The sequence below is a fragment of the Ochotona curzoniae genome, unplaced genomic scaffold, assembly GCF_017591425.1.
Source record: "Ochotona curzoniae isolate NIBS_2020 unplaced genomic scaffold, NIBS_Ocur_1.0 scaffold_4812, whole genome shotgun sequence".
NCBI lineage: Eukaryota > Metazoa > Chordata > Mammalia > Lagomorpha > Ochotonidae > Ochotona > Ochotona curzoniae.
This window is the reverse complement of record NW_024467124.1, coordinates 5,505,101-5,519,297: the sequence shown is the minus strand read 5'-3', so window position 1 is coordinate 5,519,297 and position 14,197 is coordinate 5,505,101. Positions and strand designations below refer to the sequence as shown.

At 47.3% G+C, this 14,197-nt stretch overlaps 1 protein-coding gene across 1 annotated transcript in view; it reads right to left on the bottom strand.

Moving 5' to 3' along the window:
• LPIN2 (lipin 2) overlaps positions 1-1,152 on the bottom strand; it is a 67,637-nt gene extending 66,485 nt beyond the window's left edge. The window contains exon 1 of the mRNA XM_040970554.1: positions 1,003-1,152. The gene's annotated coding sequence lies outside the window, so the exon portion shown is untranslated. The remainder of the gene's footprint in view (positions 1-1,002) is intronic.
• Between the last annotated feature and the right edge of the window lie 13,045 nt (positions 1,153-14,197).

Sequence of the window (14,197 nt, the reverse complement as noted above, 5' to 3'; positions counted from 1 at the left end):
CTTCCCCCTTCAGCACGACCCACCACACTAACAGTCCACACAGACCAGCATCACACACACACCACAAATTACAGGCCTTTAAACAGATGGCAACTACTTCAGAGTGCATTCCAAACCTGGCTTTGCATTGTAGAAGTGTAATAAATCACCCAGGCCTAATCTGAATAGATGGTTATAATACCCAGAATCTTTATGGCGGTAAAGAACTTCAGCAGGGCCTGGCTTCCCAGCAATGAGAGGCATTAAAACCCACAATTTTAGAAAACGAGCCCCAAATGTGCACCTAAACAGTCTGGCCGCTCGTTAAGTAATCATTCAAAGCCTTTCCAAGTATTCAGAGTTCCAGCACTTTCTGAAAGGAAGGGTGTGATCTTTTTGGTGCTGTTTTTGCAGAATTTAGCTTTCAAAATGTCATCCCGGTTTTTCAGTGAGAATCGCCTGAAAATTGGGGCCGGTGGGGAAACCGGTGATGCTACGCGCACAACCTGGACGGAAGAGAGCCTTGGTGTAGACAGACTGTTAACCTCCCGCGTTCCATCCAATTGCAGCTTGAGCGACGAGGCTGGGGGTGGGAGGGTTGGGGGGCCGGGGACTTGGCGAGAACCGTTCACCCCGAATCCGGGCTGCAGGCTGCGGGAGGCGGCGCCGGGAGGAGAGACCAGCGAGCGCCCCGGCTCGCCCCGCGCCCTCCCCGCCCGGGCTTGCCCGCTCGCGACCCGGGAGACCCGGGCCGGGGGTCGTCTCGGGGGACCCCAATGCCCTCGGGAGCCCCGCGGTCCCTGCCCCGGCCCCACACACGTCCCGCGGTGGCGGCGGCGGCGGCTGGGGTGGCGTCTACGTGGCGCGGCTCAGGGATGGGGACGAGCGAGGATGGGAAGCCGGGCAGGCAGGGGGGGCGGCCCGGCCCGGCGCGCGCGCGCTGCCTCCGAGGCACCGGGGACCGTGAGGGAGTCGGCCGGCGGGGCGAAGGCGCCGGAACGCTCTCGGTCCGTGCCCGCTTACCTGAGGCGGTTCCCCGGCTCCCGGGCCGGGCCGGCGGCCGAGGGGACGCGACGGCTGGACGGCGGAGGAGCCGCCGACGAGGGCGGGCTGGCGGCTCGGCCGCCGCCGCTGCTGCCGTCTCGAGAGCCGCCCGGGCCACAGGCGAGCCAGGCGGCCCTCATGAATGAGCGCCGGCGGCCGCGGCGGCCCGGCGGGAGGCGCGAGCGGGAGGGCCGCGCGCAGGCCCCGCCCGGGCACGTGACGCGCGCCTCGCCGCCTCTCCCGGCCGGGCCGCGGGGACCCCGGGCGCGCGCCGCGCCTTCCGCGCTCCGGGGGCGGAGCCTCGGCCTTCTCCCCGCCTGCCGCAGCAGGAGCGCGACTGGGTGTATTTTTTTAAAGTTTCTTCTGATCACCATGGCAACCCCGCGGCGCGTCACGTGGGACTCCAAGTGCGGAAAGTGTGTGAAGTGGGGGAAAAAAAAAGGTCTTGGGCAGGAAGGTAGAGCGTTATAAAAATCATAAACATTCGTGGTATAAAACACTGTGAAGTCTTTTGGCCGCAGGAGGGCATCAGTTCGTCTGCTCGATCCCCGCCCCCTCCATCATAAAACACACCTTTTTAAAACATGCACTAAAATAAACGGATCGTCATGCGTTGCTTTTTAACCTTTGCAAACTACTCTGGTTTTTTTTTTTAAGTATTATTTTTTTTTTTATTGGAAAACAGATACATGGAGGGGAGGAGAGTGAGGAAGATCTTCCTTCCGCTGGTTCACTCCCCAAGGGGCCGCACAGTGGCCAGAGCCGAGCAGATCCGAAGCCAGGAGCCTCCACCCGGTCTCCCACACAGCTCCTGTTAGTTACTGAAAACAGAGTTCTAGTTCATATGATATTACGATATTATTATTCGCGGCTAATTCCCGCCACCTGATTCTTTACACCAGCCGCAACGAGGTATCTTAGGAGGTTTATTCCAGCGGGGCGGGAACGGGGTGGAGGTGGTGGAGAGAAAAAGGGGGAAGGGCAGGAGAAGAAAGAGAGCCGCACCTGGGGGCCTTTTGTCTGCCAGGTGTGGGGGGCGGGGATTGGGAGGCATTGAGGCCAGGCCCCAGGGGATTGGCAGCTGCAGGTGAATGCCTGGGGATGACTGGTGAGTGAGCAGGATTGGGAAGGGGCTGGAAGATTGGGGATTCTCAGGTGGAATGCCAGCTTACATCTGATTGGTGGATGGCTGGACTGGCGTGAAGTCCGTGAGCTGTGAGGAAGAGGAAATGGCGCCAGGCCCAGGGTGGGATATTGGAGTAACTCCTTACAGGTGCAGTGTTCCAAGGCTTTGGGCTATCCTCTGCTTTCCCAGCTGAGAGCTGGATGGGAAGTGGGGCTGCTGGGACAAGAACAGGCACCCAGATGGGATCCTGACGCATACAAGGTGAGGACTTTACCCATTAGGCTACTGCACTGGGCCCAGGTATACTGCTTTTTAATGTAGCTTTAATTGTCTTACATTCCATAAAGATCTTTATACATTTTTATTAACATAATAATGTTGTATGTATTCCCCGGGGCGGGGGGGGGAGGTCCGGTGTGGGACTTAAGAAGATTTTTACAGCAAACCCTGATCATTTCCATCTCTTTATTATTTCTTATGGAAGAGGCATCCAACTGCTCTCCTCCAGTTCATTTTATTTGTGTGATCAAACGTTTCAGAAGTAAGACAGTGTGTAACCTTACACACTAGTCCATTTTTTGGTGTGCACCCGAAATAAGGCTTAGTACAAAGCTGATTAATGTGGGCCCAGCCCCAGCACACTTTCTTCCCAGCTGTATGATTTGGGGTGCTACCCTGGGCCATGGGCAGCCTGCTCTCAGCCCAGGTGACCACAGCCAGGTTCTGTGGGCCCTTCTCTGGAACTGCACCAAGTTTCCCCGAGACTGCGGTCAAGGACCTTTGGAGACAGCTGACTTCCCTGGCCAAAGCCAGGAAAGAAATTGCCTGCCTTTTCACTGTCTTCTACCTGACTTGACAAATGAAGCAGAAAAGCTGAGAAGGACTGGAACGCCCCCTCCACACTGAGAGCATTTCATTGCCCTGTGGGGATGCAGAATTAAAAAGAACCCCTGCTCAGTTGCAAGTCATAATGTCTTTCCCATTGTAGCTTCTTTAAGGATGCCACTGCTTACCTACAAAGTGCCCAGTGTAACCCACTGGGCCCTGGAACACGCTGTTACTATGTTTTGTTCTGTGCCTGTTTTCTTTTGTCTATCTTATTTTCCTCCCTGTTTCCAGCTCAGGATCTCCAGCCAGGGAGGGACCTTGGGTCATTCAGGAAGCCCTGACATTCTTCTCTTCCGCCAGGCAACCTGCCAGGGATGATGGGCTCACGTTTCTAGTACTTTCCTCATTCTCTGCTGCCTCCCTCACTCACACCTCTGCCTGAGCAGACTCATCCTCTGTTGCACGGTAACTCTTCGCTTCCTGTTCTGACACCAGCCCAGCTGGTCCCCTGGCCTGATGGAGGAAGAATCTTTCCTTCACCTGTGGGCTGACTCACTCCCCTCCAGCTCTCTGGCCTGTCGCCCCGCTTACTGTCCTGCTTTCAACACATCGCTCAGGTTCAGCCAACAGGGTGCCTTCTCCTTTCCTGCCCGTGTCCCCCCTCCCACTGTGAACTTGCTTTGCAGCTTCCTTTCCCAGCCGAGCCCCCTCCCGGAAGAGGGGTCTCTGCTTGACCTCTTCACAGCCTTGCTCTGCTTCCACTGCTGCGACAGCCAGGACTGAGGTCAGGGAAGACCTTCTGGTGGCCGGCTACAGCGGGCCTGCTCCTGGTGCTGTGTCTTGTGGCCTCTGTGAGGTTAGGTGCACCCGCTGAGCCCCTTTCCTGGCAGGCTGTCTCTTGGGCAGAACCCCTTGGGATGCAATGGTGGTGCGCCGCGGCTGCGGACATTTCCATCAAATGCAAACCCCTCATGTGTGCTGCTAACCACCTGCTCCTCTCCAATCATTGGATGATGGCACCGTTACCTGCTCAGCCATCCTAGCCAGAAGCCTATGAAGGAGTCTCATTTCCTCTAAGTACATTCTATTCCCATCAAGTCCTGTCATTTCTACGCTAAGCTTTTTTGCAGAACCACCATGCTGACACTTTTGGGCCCTCCTCGCTTGGCCTCCCGTGGCTCCCCGTGCTTGCAGTCAAATTCTGCTGTCTCTTTCGTGGACCATGGTGTGCATCTGCATGCTGCGCTCCCTGTTGGTCTAGTTGGCAGGACTCTGAGTTCCTTCTACCCCGAGTTGCAGATCTGACCCCGGGGAAGGGGCTTTGCAATGCACTGCCTCCAGGAAAAAGTCCAGGTTCCCTCATGTGGCAGCCAGAAGGCTTCTTTCTCTGTTGCTGCTTCTGGCCTATGTGCCTCAGCCCTCTTTCTGCAACAGTCATTCTTCAGATGCTAACTTCTGGGTGGGCCACTGGGCCTAGCTAAGCCATCGGTCAGTTAGGACAGCCTTGTCCCATATCGGAGTGCCTGTGATAGGATACTTAGCTCCTGCTCTTGAAGTCCGTCTCCCACCAGTGAAGACCCTGGAGACAGCAATCATGGCTGAAATAACTGGGTTCCTGCCACCCACACTGTAGACCTGGGTCAAGTTCCTGGCTCTTGGCTGCAGCAGGGGGCATTATGGGCACCTGGGCAATGAGCCAGCATGCGCTCTCTCCTCTCCATCTTAATCTCTGTAAGTAAAAGGAGTTTATAAACTTTAAAAAAAAAAAAAAAAACTATCGACTTCCGTGTTTCTTTGCATTTCCTCCATTTTTTTTTATTCCTTTAAAAAATGTCCCCAGACGTTCTGCTTCTGTCTTGTCGGCAGAGTGGAAAGCAGAAGTTGTCTGAGGATATTTCCTTCCTTTTATTTCTGAAACTCTGAAACTTATGGAGGAACACTTAAGACACAAAGATGGAGATCATGAAGAAGGATTTTCTTTGTGGAACTCCAGAAAGGGGAGAAAAATTTGCCCAGAATAAGGATGGAGTGCCACAGCACAGCCCGGGGGTCGGCAGGGGGTGATTCTGGGCTGCTCGGGAGAGGTGATTAAATGGCAGCGAAATACCTTGCTGTTCGCAGTCTCAGCACCTCAACCTGTGGGCACACAACAAAGAGAAGTTCCCGAACCTTCCCTGTGAGCTACGCCCTTCTACAAATTCTGCTCTTATGGACATTGACACAGGGATGGAGAAACTGAGGCACAAGGACATTCCGTACTTGCCTCAGGTCAGGTCTGGCAACTGGCCAGCAGTGGTGCTGAGACTTCTCCTAACCGCTGACTCCCAAGCCTGTCAGTTGTGAAAGCTTGTATCTATTTGGCTTGAGTGGCAGAGGAAGAGCATGGCTGTGCTCCCAGCTGTTGCTTCACTCCTGAAATGCCTGGAGCAGCCAAGGCTGGGCCGGAGCTGAGATGTGGGAACTCAATCTGTTTCCTGGAGGAGCAGCAGGGACCAGTAACCTGGGTCATGAGCTGCTGCCTCCCAGGGTTCTCTTCCACAGGAAGCAGGGAGTGGGAGCAGGGCTGGCGTGCTGATCTGGAATGTGGACCTCCTCGTAGCATCCTTTAATGATGCACAAAATACCAGATCCCGCTGCTGTGCCTTTAACTCCCAGTTCCTACCATGTGCCCTCTGCCGCCCTGCCCCAGGCTTCTAGTCCATCTGGTACAAACCACAATTACAGCATTCACTGTGCATATACTAGGTGCTTAATAGGATTTTCATGGCTAGTGATGTGTGGCTCGGTGTCCGCACCAACTCACATGCCAAAAAGAGCAGCAAAAAATACCAGGTAAAATATTAAAAGACACCTCTACACTGGCATGAAGTTGAGACATTGCAAGCAGTACAGGGTGAAGGCCAGAACCCAGGCAGAGACAGAGGCCAAAGTCAGCATTTTCCTGGAGGGTGTTTGCTGAATCTAGCAAATGTGAATGCTGGTTTGTGCAGCCTTAGGAGTTTTTGAGAGACAGAGAGAGAGAGAGAGAGAGAGAGAGAGAGAGAAATGTATGTAGGATTTCCTTCACTTCCTTCCTCCCCTCTCCCCTCCTTTTTCTGGACCACTCTCTAAATGCCTACGACACCCAGGACTGTGCCAGGCTCAAGTTAGGACCTGAGAACTCTATCTGAGACTCTTACATGAATGACAAGAAACCAGCTCCTTGGGCTACCCCTGCTGTCTCCCAGGGTGCACAGGAGCCTGAAGCTGGAATCGGGGCTGAGCCAGAGCTAGAAGCCTGGCACAGGAGTATGGTATGTGAGTGTCCCAAGAGGTGTCTTCACTGCTATGTCAAATGCCTGCCCTCAAATGAGCTCTATGCAACAGAAATATAAGAGCAGGGAGTTCAGATTATCCAATAAAGGTAGAATCCCCAAATATAAAAATAATAGAATGACAAAAGGAAAATCTATTCTTCTCAAGTCCACCCAAAAACCAATTGGAACATACATGACCCATACAGCAAATCTCAACACACTGAGAAAATTTTCTATTCAACAGACAACATTCTCTGAGCATAAGATCATTAAAACAAGAATTAACTTTTAAAAAGTAACTATGAAAAAGTCATGGGTCAATGAACTCATGATTGTGAAAATGAGAGAATATATAAATGTGATTTACTAAATACTTGGTAATATGTAGCAAAGATTGAAAGATAAACTAAACAAGTAGTCAAAGGGTATTTGTAGACCTAAAAGCTTTTATGACAAGAGAAAAATAGCTTGGGACTTGTATGTTGGCTTAACCAGCTAATCCTCCACCTGCAAGCACCAGCATCCCACATGGGCACCAATTTATGTCCCAGATTTCCCATCCAGCTCCCTGTCTAGGGGTTGGAAAAGCAACAGAACATGGCCCAACTGCTTGGGCCCTGCACCCACATGGGAGACCCGGAAGAGCTCCTGTCTTTAGATTGGCTTAGCTCTGGTTGTTGTGGCCATTTGGAGAGTGAACCAGGGGTTGAAAATCTTTCTCTTTGTCTCTCCTTCTCTATATAAATCTGCCTTTCAAATAAAAATAAATAAATCTTAAAGAGAGAACAGTTTGAAATATAGAGTGAAAATTTTTTTAAAAGATCCCTTCATTTTTATTGCAAAGTCAGACATACAGAGAGGAGGGGAGACAGGAAAATCTTCTGTCCGATGATTCACTCCCCCTTCCCAATGACTGCAACGGCTAGTGCTGAGCCCCTCTGAAGCCAGGAGCCAGGACCCTCCTTCAGGTATCGCATGCAGGTGCAGGGTCCCAAAGGCCTCAGGTCGTCCCCAACTGCCCCCCCCCTCCGCCCCCCGGGCCACAAGCAAGGAACTGGATGGGAAGTGGGACTGCTGGGATTAGAACCAGCACCCTTATGGGATCCCGGCATGCTCAAGGCTAGGACTTTAGCCACTAGGCCACCACACCAGGCCTGAGTGAAAAAGTTTTAAAAGATCAATAAAATCAGAAAGAAGAAAGGACACAATAAAGATAAAATAAATGAGAAACATACAATAGAAAAAACCAACTACATTATATGCTGCATTTGAGACTCAAAAATTTGACAAACCACTGTTGAAAACTGACCAAGGGAAAGAGAAAAGCTACAACCAACGCACTCTAAGAAATAATGAAAATGCTATAATCACATGTGATGCAGAAATTACAAGGACTTTATGAATGTTTTTATGATAGTTTTAAAATTTAGATGAAATGCAAAATAAAATTGAACTAGAAAGTCAGGAAAGCCTAAGATTCAAGAGTTTGAACCTGGTGTTAAACATTTTCTAGAAAGAAAAATCTAAGCTAAAACAGTTTGGCCACTATCTTCCACCTAATTTTTAGTAACAAATAATTTCATTCCCACACAAGCGCTTCTGAAGTACAGAAAGGGAAGGAGTGTTGCTCAACTCATTCCACGAGGTTAACACAAGTTTCTACTAGAATTTGAGCAGATGTTATAAACAAAAATATCAGACCAACCTCTCTCTTAACAATGGAAACAAAAACCCTACATAAAGTTTCAGCGATTTTAAATCTGACAAGGTAATAATACATCATAACCTAATTGGCTTATCTAAGAATTAAGTTTAAGACAAGGAAAAACTCAACTAATAGAATTTCCCACATTAAAAAATTGAAAGTGAAAAAACTTATAATGATCTTAGAATTTGCAGGAAAAGTTCTCATAAAAGTTAGCCTTAGTGGCTCAAGTCCACGTCTTGCACAAGCTAGGATCCCATATGGGCTCCAGTTCTAATCCTGGCAGCTCACTTCCCATCCAGCTTCTTGCTTGAGGTCTGGGAAATCGGCTGAGGATGGCCCAAGGCCTTGGGACCCTGCACTCACGTGGGAGACCCAGAAGAAGTCCTGGCTCCTTGCTTTGGTTCCGCACAGCTCCAACATTGCAGCCACTTGGGGAGTGAATCAACAGATGGAAGATCTTCTGTCTCTCCTCCTCTCTGTATATCTGACTTTCCAATAAAAATAAAATAAATCTTTAAAAAATAAAGTCAGTATCCTCCCAGATAAAATCCACAGGAAACTAGTAATATTTTCCTTGGAAAAAAAATATTTACACACATCTGCAGCCAGTGTGGGCATGGTGGTGCAGGGCTGCCAGTCAGGCTCCCCACATCCCATATTGGAGTGGCCGTTTCAAGGCCTGCCTTTCTGATCCACCTTCCTGCTAATGTGTAGCCTGCAAGGCAGAGGTGACGACTCTGGGACTTGGGTCTCTGCCACCTACATGGGAGACCCAGGTTAAGTTCCCAACTGACTTTTGCCTGGCCCAGAGGCAACTGCTGTTGGCATGTTGGCATTTGGAAAGTGAACCAACAGCTGGACAATTTCTCTCTCTCTCTCTCTCTTTCTCTCATCTCCTCTCATCCCCACAACCTATTGCTCAATAGACAGATTCTCCACGTCCAAGCATCAGTATTCCATATGGCGCTGGTTCATGTCCCGGCTGCCCCACTTCCCATCCAGCGCCCTGCTTGTGGCCTGGGAAAGCCAGGAGGATGGTATAAGCCCTTGAGACCCTGTGCCTATGTAAAGATCCAGAAACAAACTCTTGGCTTTTGACTTCAGACTGGCTCAGCTCTGGCCATTGTAGCTATTTGAGGAGTGAACCAACAGATGAAGGATTTTTCATCTCTGTCTCTCCTTCTCTCTGTAAATCTGCCTTTCAAATAAAAAATAAATCTTTAAATAAACAAATAAACAAAATAAACCTTTAAAAGTAGATAAAGTAAAAACTAAAAAAAAAAAAAAAATTAAAGTAAAAATGGGGAACAAGACAAGTATACTGTCATTTCCACTTCTATTAGCTGCTGTATTAGGGGTCCTGTAAGGTGAAGTAAGGCAAGACAAAGAAATTAAATATATACATATCAGAAAGGAAGAAATCAGAAAGACATGAATATACATAGAAAATCCAAAATAACACATATAACCTATTGAGATGTGTGTGAAAGTTCAGTAATGTCACTAGATACTAAATTTACCAAAGCATTAGCATTTTATATATTCTAACAGTAAAGCAGTGGGAGTGCAATTATTGAAAGATCCACTTAGAATGATATCACAAGTCAAGGTACTAAAGACTGAATGTAACAAAGTAGATGCAATGCTTATCAAAAGCATTGTGATAAGCATTGTGAAATCTTATGAAAGATTATGAAAAAACCTAATTAGAGAAATACTGTACTTAGGTGTCAAAGGCCCAAACTTGCATTAACTCTTTATTATTTGAGCTGTAGATTCAAGGCGATTCTGTTTTAAGCAGAAGTTCTTGTAGAAGATCATGGAATTATTACCCTAGCGTATATTAAACTTTAGGATGAAGGCAGGTGCTGCTGGCACAGGGAGTAGCAAATAGACCAATTAACGACTATGGAAATTCTAAGTATGTGAGGTAATGGGTTTATTAATTAGCTTGAGTCAGCCATGTCACATTGTGCACATAAGGCGCCATGTGTGCATCATAAGCATATACATTATTGTTTGTCTATACATATGCTAAACCTGTCTCTAGGTGTTTTATTGTATTTTTTAACTGATTTTTTTTATTTGAAAAGACAGACTTTTCAATAAGCGTGAGGAGCTGCCTTTGGAGCTTACTCTATACCCAATCAGCTTGAATCAGGTTACAGGCCTGAATTAGGAAAACAAAATGGCATCGCTAGCAGCATGTCAAAAATAGATTTTTTTTTTAATTCCTCACACGGGACCTTTTTGGAAATTGTGCTGCTTCCTACAATCAACATCAATTTGATCTAAACTTGTAGGAGAAGATGTAAAGGAATATGAGAACAAATTCTGCGGAAGTATTTCTCAAGTGAGATACGAAAAGCACTAATTATAAAATTCATGCTACATTAAAGTTAGGACTTCTTTAAAAGAGGCTTTAAAGTGAGTAAAACAAAATAAAACCAAGCATTATCTAAGGAGACTTATATACAAACACACACACACACATGATTAGATTCAAATCCAAAATATATGAAGAACAGACATGAATCTATATGTAAAAGTCAACAATAGAAATAACCAAAAGACAATCAATAGAAAAACTGGCTAAAGAGACAGGAGCTTCACAAAAACACGAACACAAATGATCTACAAACTTTTTTAAAAATTAATTTTATTAGTAATCAGGAGAATATAAAATAAAGCTATAATAAGACACCAACACACACACACACGTGACAAAAAGTGTAAGTTGTTCAATACCAAAGTCGGAGGTGTGGCTAATGCGAAGCATATGGAGTGACCAACTGAAACTAAGATTCCCTGTTGTTTTGTGTCAAACTATAACAACTTGACAATGCAGTCAGGTATCATTGCATCTAGGAAACTGAACTTATATATACATAAAGACATACAGCTCCAATGTTGACAACGTGCCCTTGAGAAATTCTTGCACAAGTTCATTCAAAGACACCTGCAATAATACAGCAACATTGCTTTGATGATTGCTATAAAGAAGAAACTAAATGTCCACTGAATGTAGAATGGATCATTAAATTGGAATGTAATCAGAGAATGAAATCAATCAGCACGGGTGAATCTAGTTATCTTATTTGAGGATAAAAGCACATGTGACTTAAAACAAAACAAACCCCCCCCAAAAAAACCCTTAAAGGAAAACAAGGAAACTGGCAAAAACAAGGAGACCAAAGATACCAGTGCCAATGGTGTATCAGGCTAATCCTTTGATGGGCAACTGTGCTTGTCTCAGCTGCTCCACTTGCTTTCCATTCCTTTCCAGCTCCCTGCTTGTGGCCTGGGAAAGCAGTCAAAGACGGCCCAAAGTCTTGGGACCCTGCACCCGCACAAGAGACCCAGAACAAGCTCTTGGCTCCTGGCTTTGGATCAGCTCAGCTCTGGCCATTGTGGCCACTTGGGGAGTGAATTATTGTATGTCATTTTGCCACATGCCCTTTATATCTATTATGCATTAGGCTTCACAACAGGCTGAGAAAAGGAGGAAGTGCAGATGGAATGGGTTACTTGCCTGGACTTTCCAAGTGGATTTTTAAAAAGTTTGTGGGGAGAAGGACTGAAAAAGCAATGTGAGGAGCCAGTGTCGCATAGTGGGTAAAATTGCCGCCTGTGACACTGGCATCGCATATACCACCAGTTCATGTCTTGGCTGCTCTGCTTCTGATCCAGCTCCCTGCTGCATGTGCCTGTGGGCAAGCAGTGAAAATAACAGAAGTTCTTGAGCCTCTGCACCCAGGTGGGAGACCAGGAAGAAGCTCCTGGCCTGAGCTTGACTCAGCTCCATTTGGGGAGTGAAGCAGAGGATGAAGATCTTTCTCTCTCAGTAACTCTTTAAATAAACAAATAAATCTATCTTTAAAAAAGCATTGTTATTATGAACTTATTAAGCTTTGGAAGTATTCCTTTTTTGAATGTAAAACAGTATGTCTTAGGACTTCCCTAACAGACTTGCGAGGGATGGTCTTTCAACAGGGCGTTGCACAATTTGTTCTGTAATAAGTTCTTCTAAATAATGAGGACGAAAAAGTTACATAAAACAGACCAGAAGCACAAAAGGAAATAAGTAATTAAAGCATGACTTTTTTTTTTTCTAGTGAGTCACTCAGAAAGCACCCATGTGCATTCAACTCATTCCATTTGGGTCTGTTTCCTTTCTTTCGTCATCCTGAAAATAAAGATTCTTCCAGTCGTTCCTTGGACTTTCTTATCTATGCTGATAATGTGTGGTTGTGTCATAAAACCAGAGACCTTGGAGGCCAGTATGTCTCAAGTTCAGCTGGAGCAGACATTGCCTCTGTGAGATGTAATTGTCCTGTCTGCATCCTGTTGGTGAGGGGTGTTGATGGTGTTGGGGACAGCTCAGTCCGTGATTGGGCAGGTGCAGCTACCACCTTGCTCGGGAGCAGAACCTATATAAATTCTGTAGGGGAAGGATTGGCAATATTTATGTGAAGCAGACATGAAGCTATTGCAACACGAAGACTTTGTCACAAAAGAAATAAGGAAGAATAATAATACATTGAGAAAATGGAGAGTACAAGAGAGATTTCCAAAGGTGCTTACCTAGCGAGGACTGTGCCCACGATGTGTTGGGAAGTGCTCAGTGATGGGCCTGCTGTACGGCAGTTGCCAGGAGGCTGATCTGTGAATATTAACCTTCTCAGGCTTCCAGAAGGCCAGTTCAGCAGCCACCGCCTTAGTTTCGTCTTGGAATAAGTCACTCATTTGAACATAATGTCTGGCCTCTAAACAGTGTGCTTCCGGGGTACATCTGGGCTCATCAAACCCTGAGGAAAAAACTTACAAAAGCTTCCTCCGACTGGGCTTTTGGGAGTTCGCTTTGCAGGACAATTTCAGCAAATGCCCAGCGCCTTTCTCTCACCTCCTTTCCTTCGCAAAAACTCTCCTAGTGAAATCGATTTTCTTGCAACCCAGGGTTTTTGCTTTTTCTCTCTCCCCTTCCTCTTTCTCCACCTGACCTACTGTTAGACACACTTCCTCCAATGTTGGACTACTCAAAAGGGAAACTACAGCTTTGTCAAAGATGTCCTGCTCGGTTGGAACGAGAGTTTCAAGCTCTAGAGAAGACAATCTTCATCCTTTAAAATCCCCAGAATTGTTTGGAAGAGACGTGCTCTCAGAGTACTGTGTGGTTATTAATCAGACCTCCCCTGGCGCTGCTGGTTTTAGAAGAGAAAGACAACTTCTGCAACTGGAGGTGGTTCCATTTTTTGAGTACTAACTTCTGGGTGGAAAATGCAGCATTCGTTCCGAAAAAGCACATTAAAGAGAAAGCAAACCACACACACACACACACACACACACACACACACACACACACACACACACAATCAGCAGGTGCATTTTCAAATAGGTTCTGGTTGGAGCGCCTTCTGTCCCGAATTCTCCTTTCCCCTCGTTCCACCCTGGCCCCACGTTCCTTACCGTGGCCCCACGTTCCCCTGGAAAACCCAGCACACACCCTTGTCGCAGTTCCTGGGGACAAGATAAAGGAAAAGTACAAACAAAGGAGTGGCCAGGAGAACAATGATAACCAAGAAGCCTAGGCCGCCTTATGCAGCTAAGAAACAGCAATGCTAGCCCCTTGCTTCAAGTACAGGACCAACAGCATTTTGTGGGTGGGAAGGGAGTGGGGTGGGGTGGGGTGGGGTGGGGCACAGAGCCCATGGAGAAAGCCTTTCCTGTACTGGATGCAAATGCCATCAAATAACACCATCCCTTCCAGATCTCACATCTCCCCAATTTCTGCAGAGCTTTCTGGAATTTTCCTTTGAACCTGAGCCAGAAAACAAAGCCCTGGGTGTCTACAGTCTGAAAGCAGATGCAGCCTGTGCTGGGAACCTTTGAAATGATCTGACAGAATTCTAAAGGACGTACAAACTGGGAAAGTGGAATTTACAACGGAAACAGCCCGTCCCTCTGCCTTCAGATTGGAGACTAAATTTAGCTTGCCATATAGAGCAGAGAGCACAGGCCGGCAAGCTTTTCCTGCCGGCTGGGATCGCCATCCCACTTCCATTTTTAGCCTGGGAGAGGAAACTATGTTGTTTGTTTTTGTTTGAGAGATAGAAGCACCTCAAAAGCTACAGTCCTGGCTTGGGAGTCTTAACTCACTTTTGAACAGGATGCAGCAAAATCTCATAAAAGCGTTGGCAAAAGAACGGGCCCTGAAGG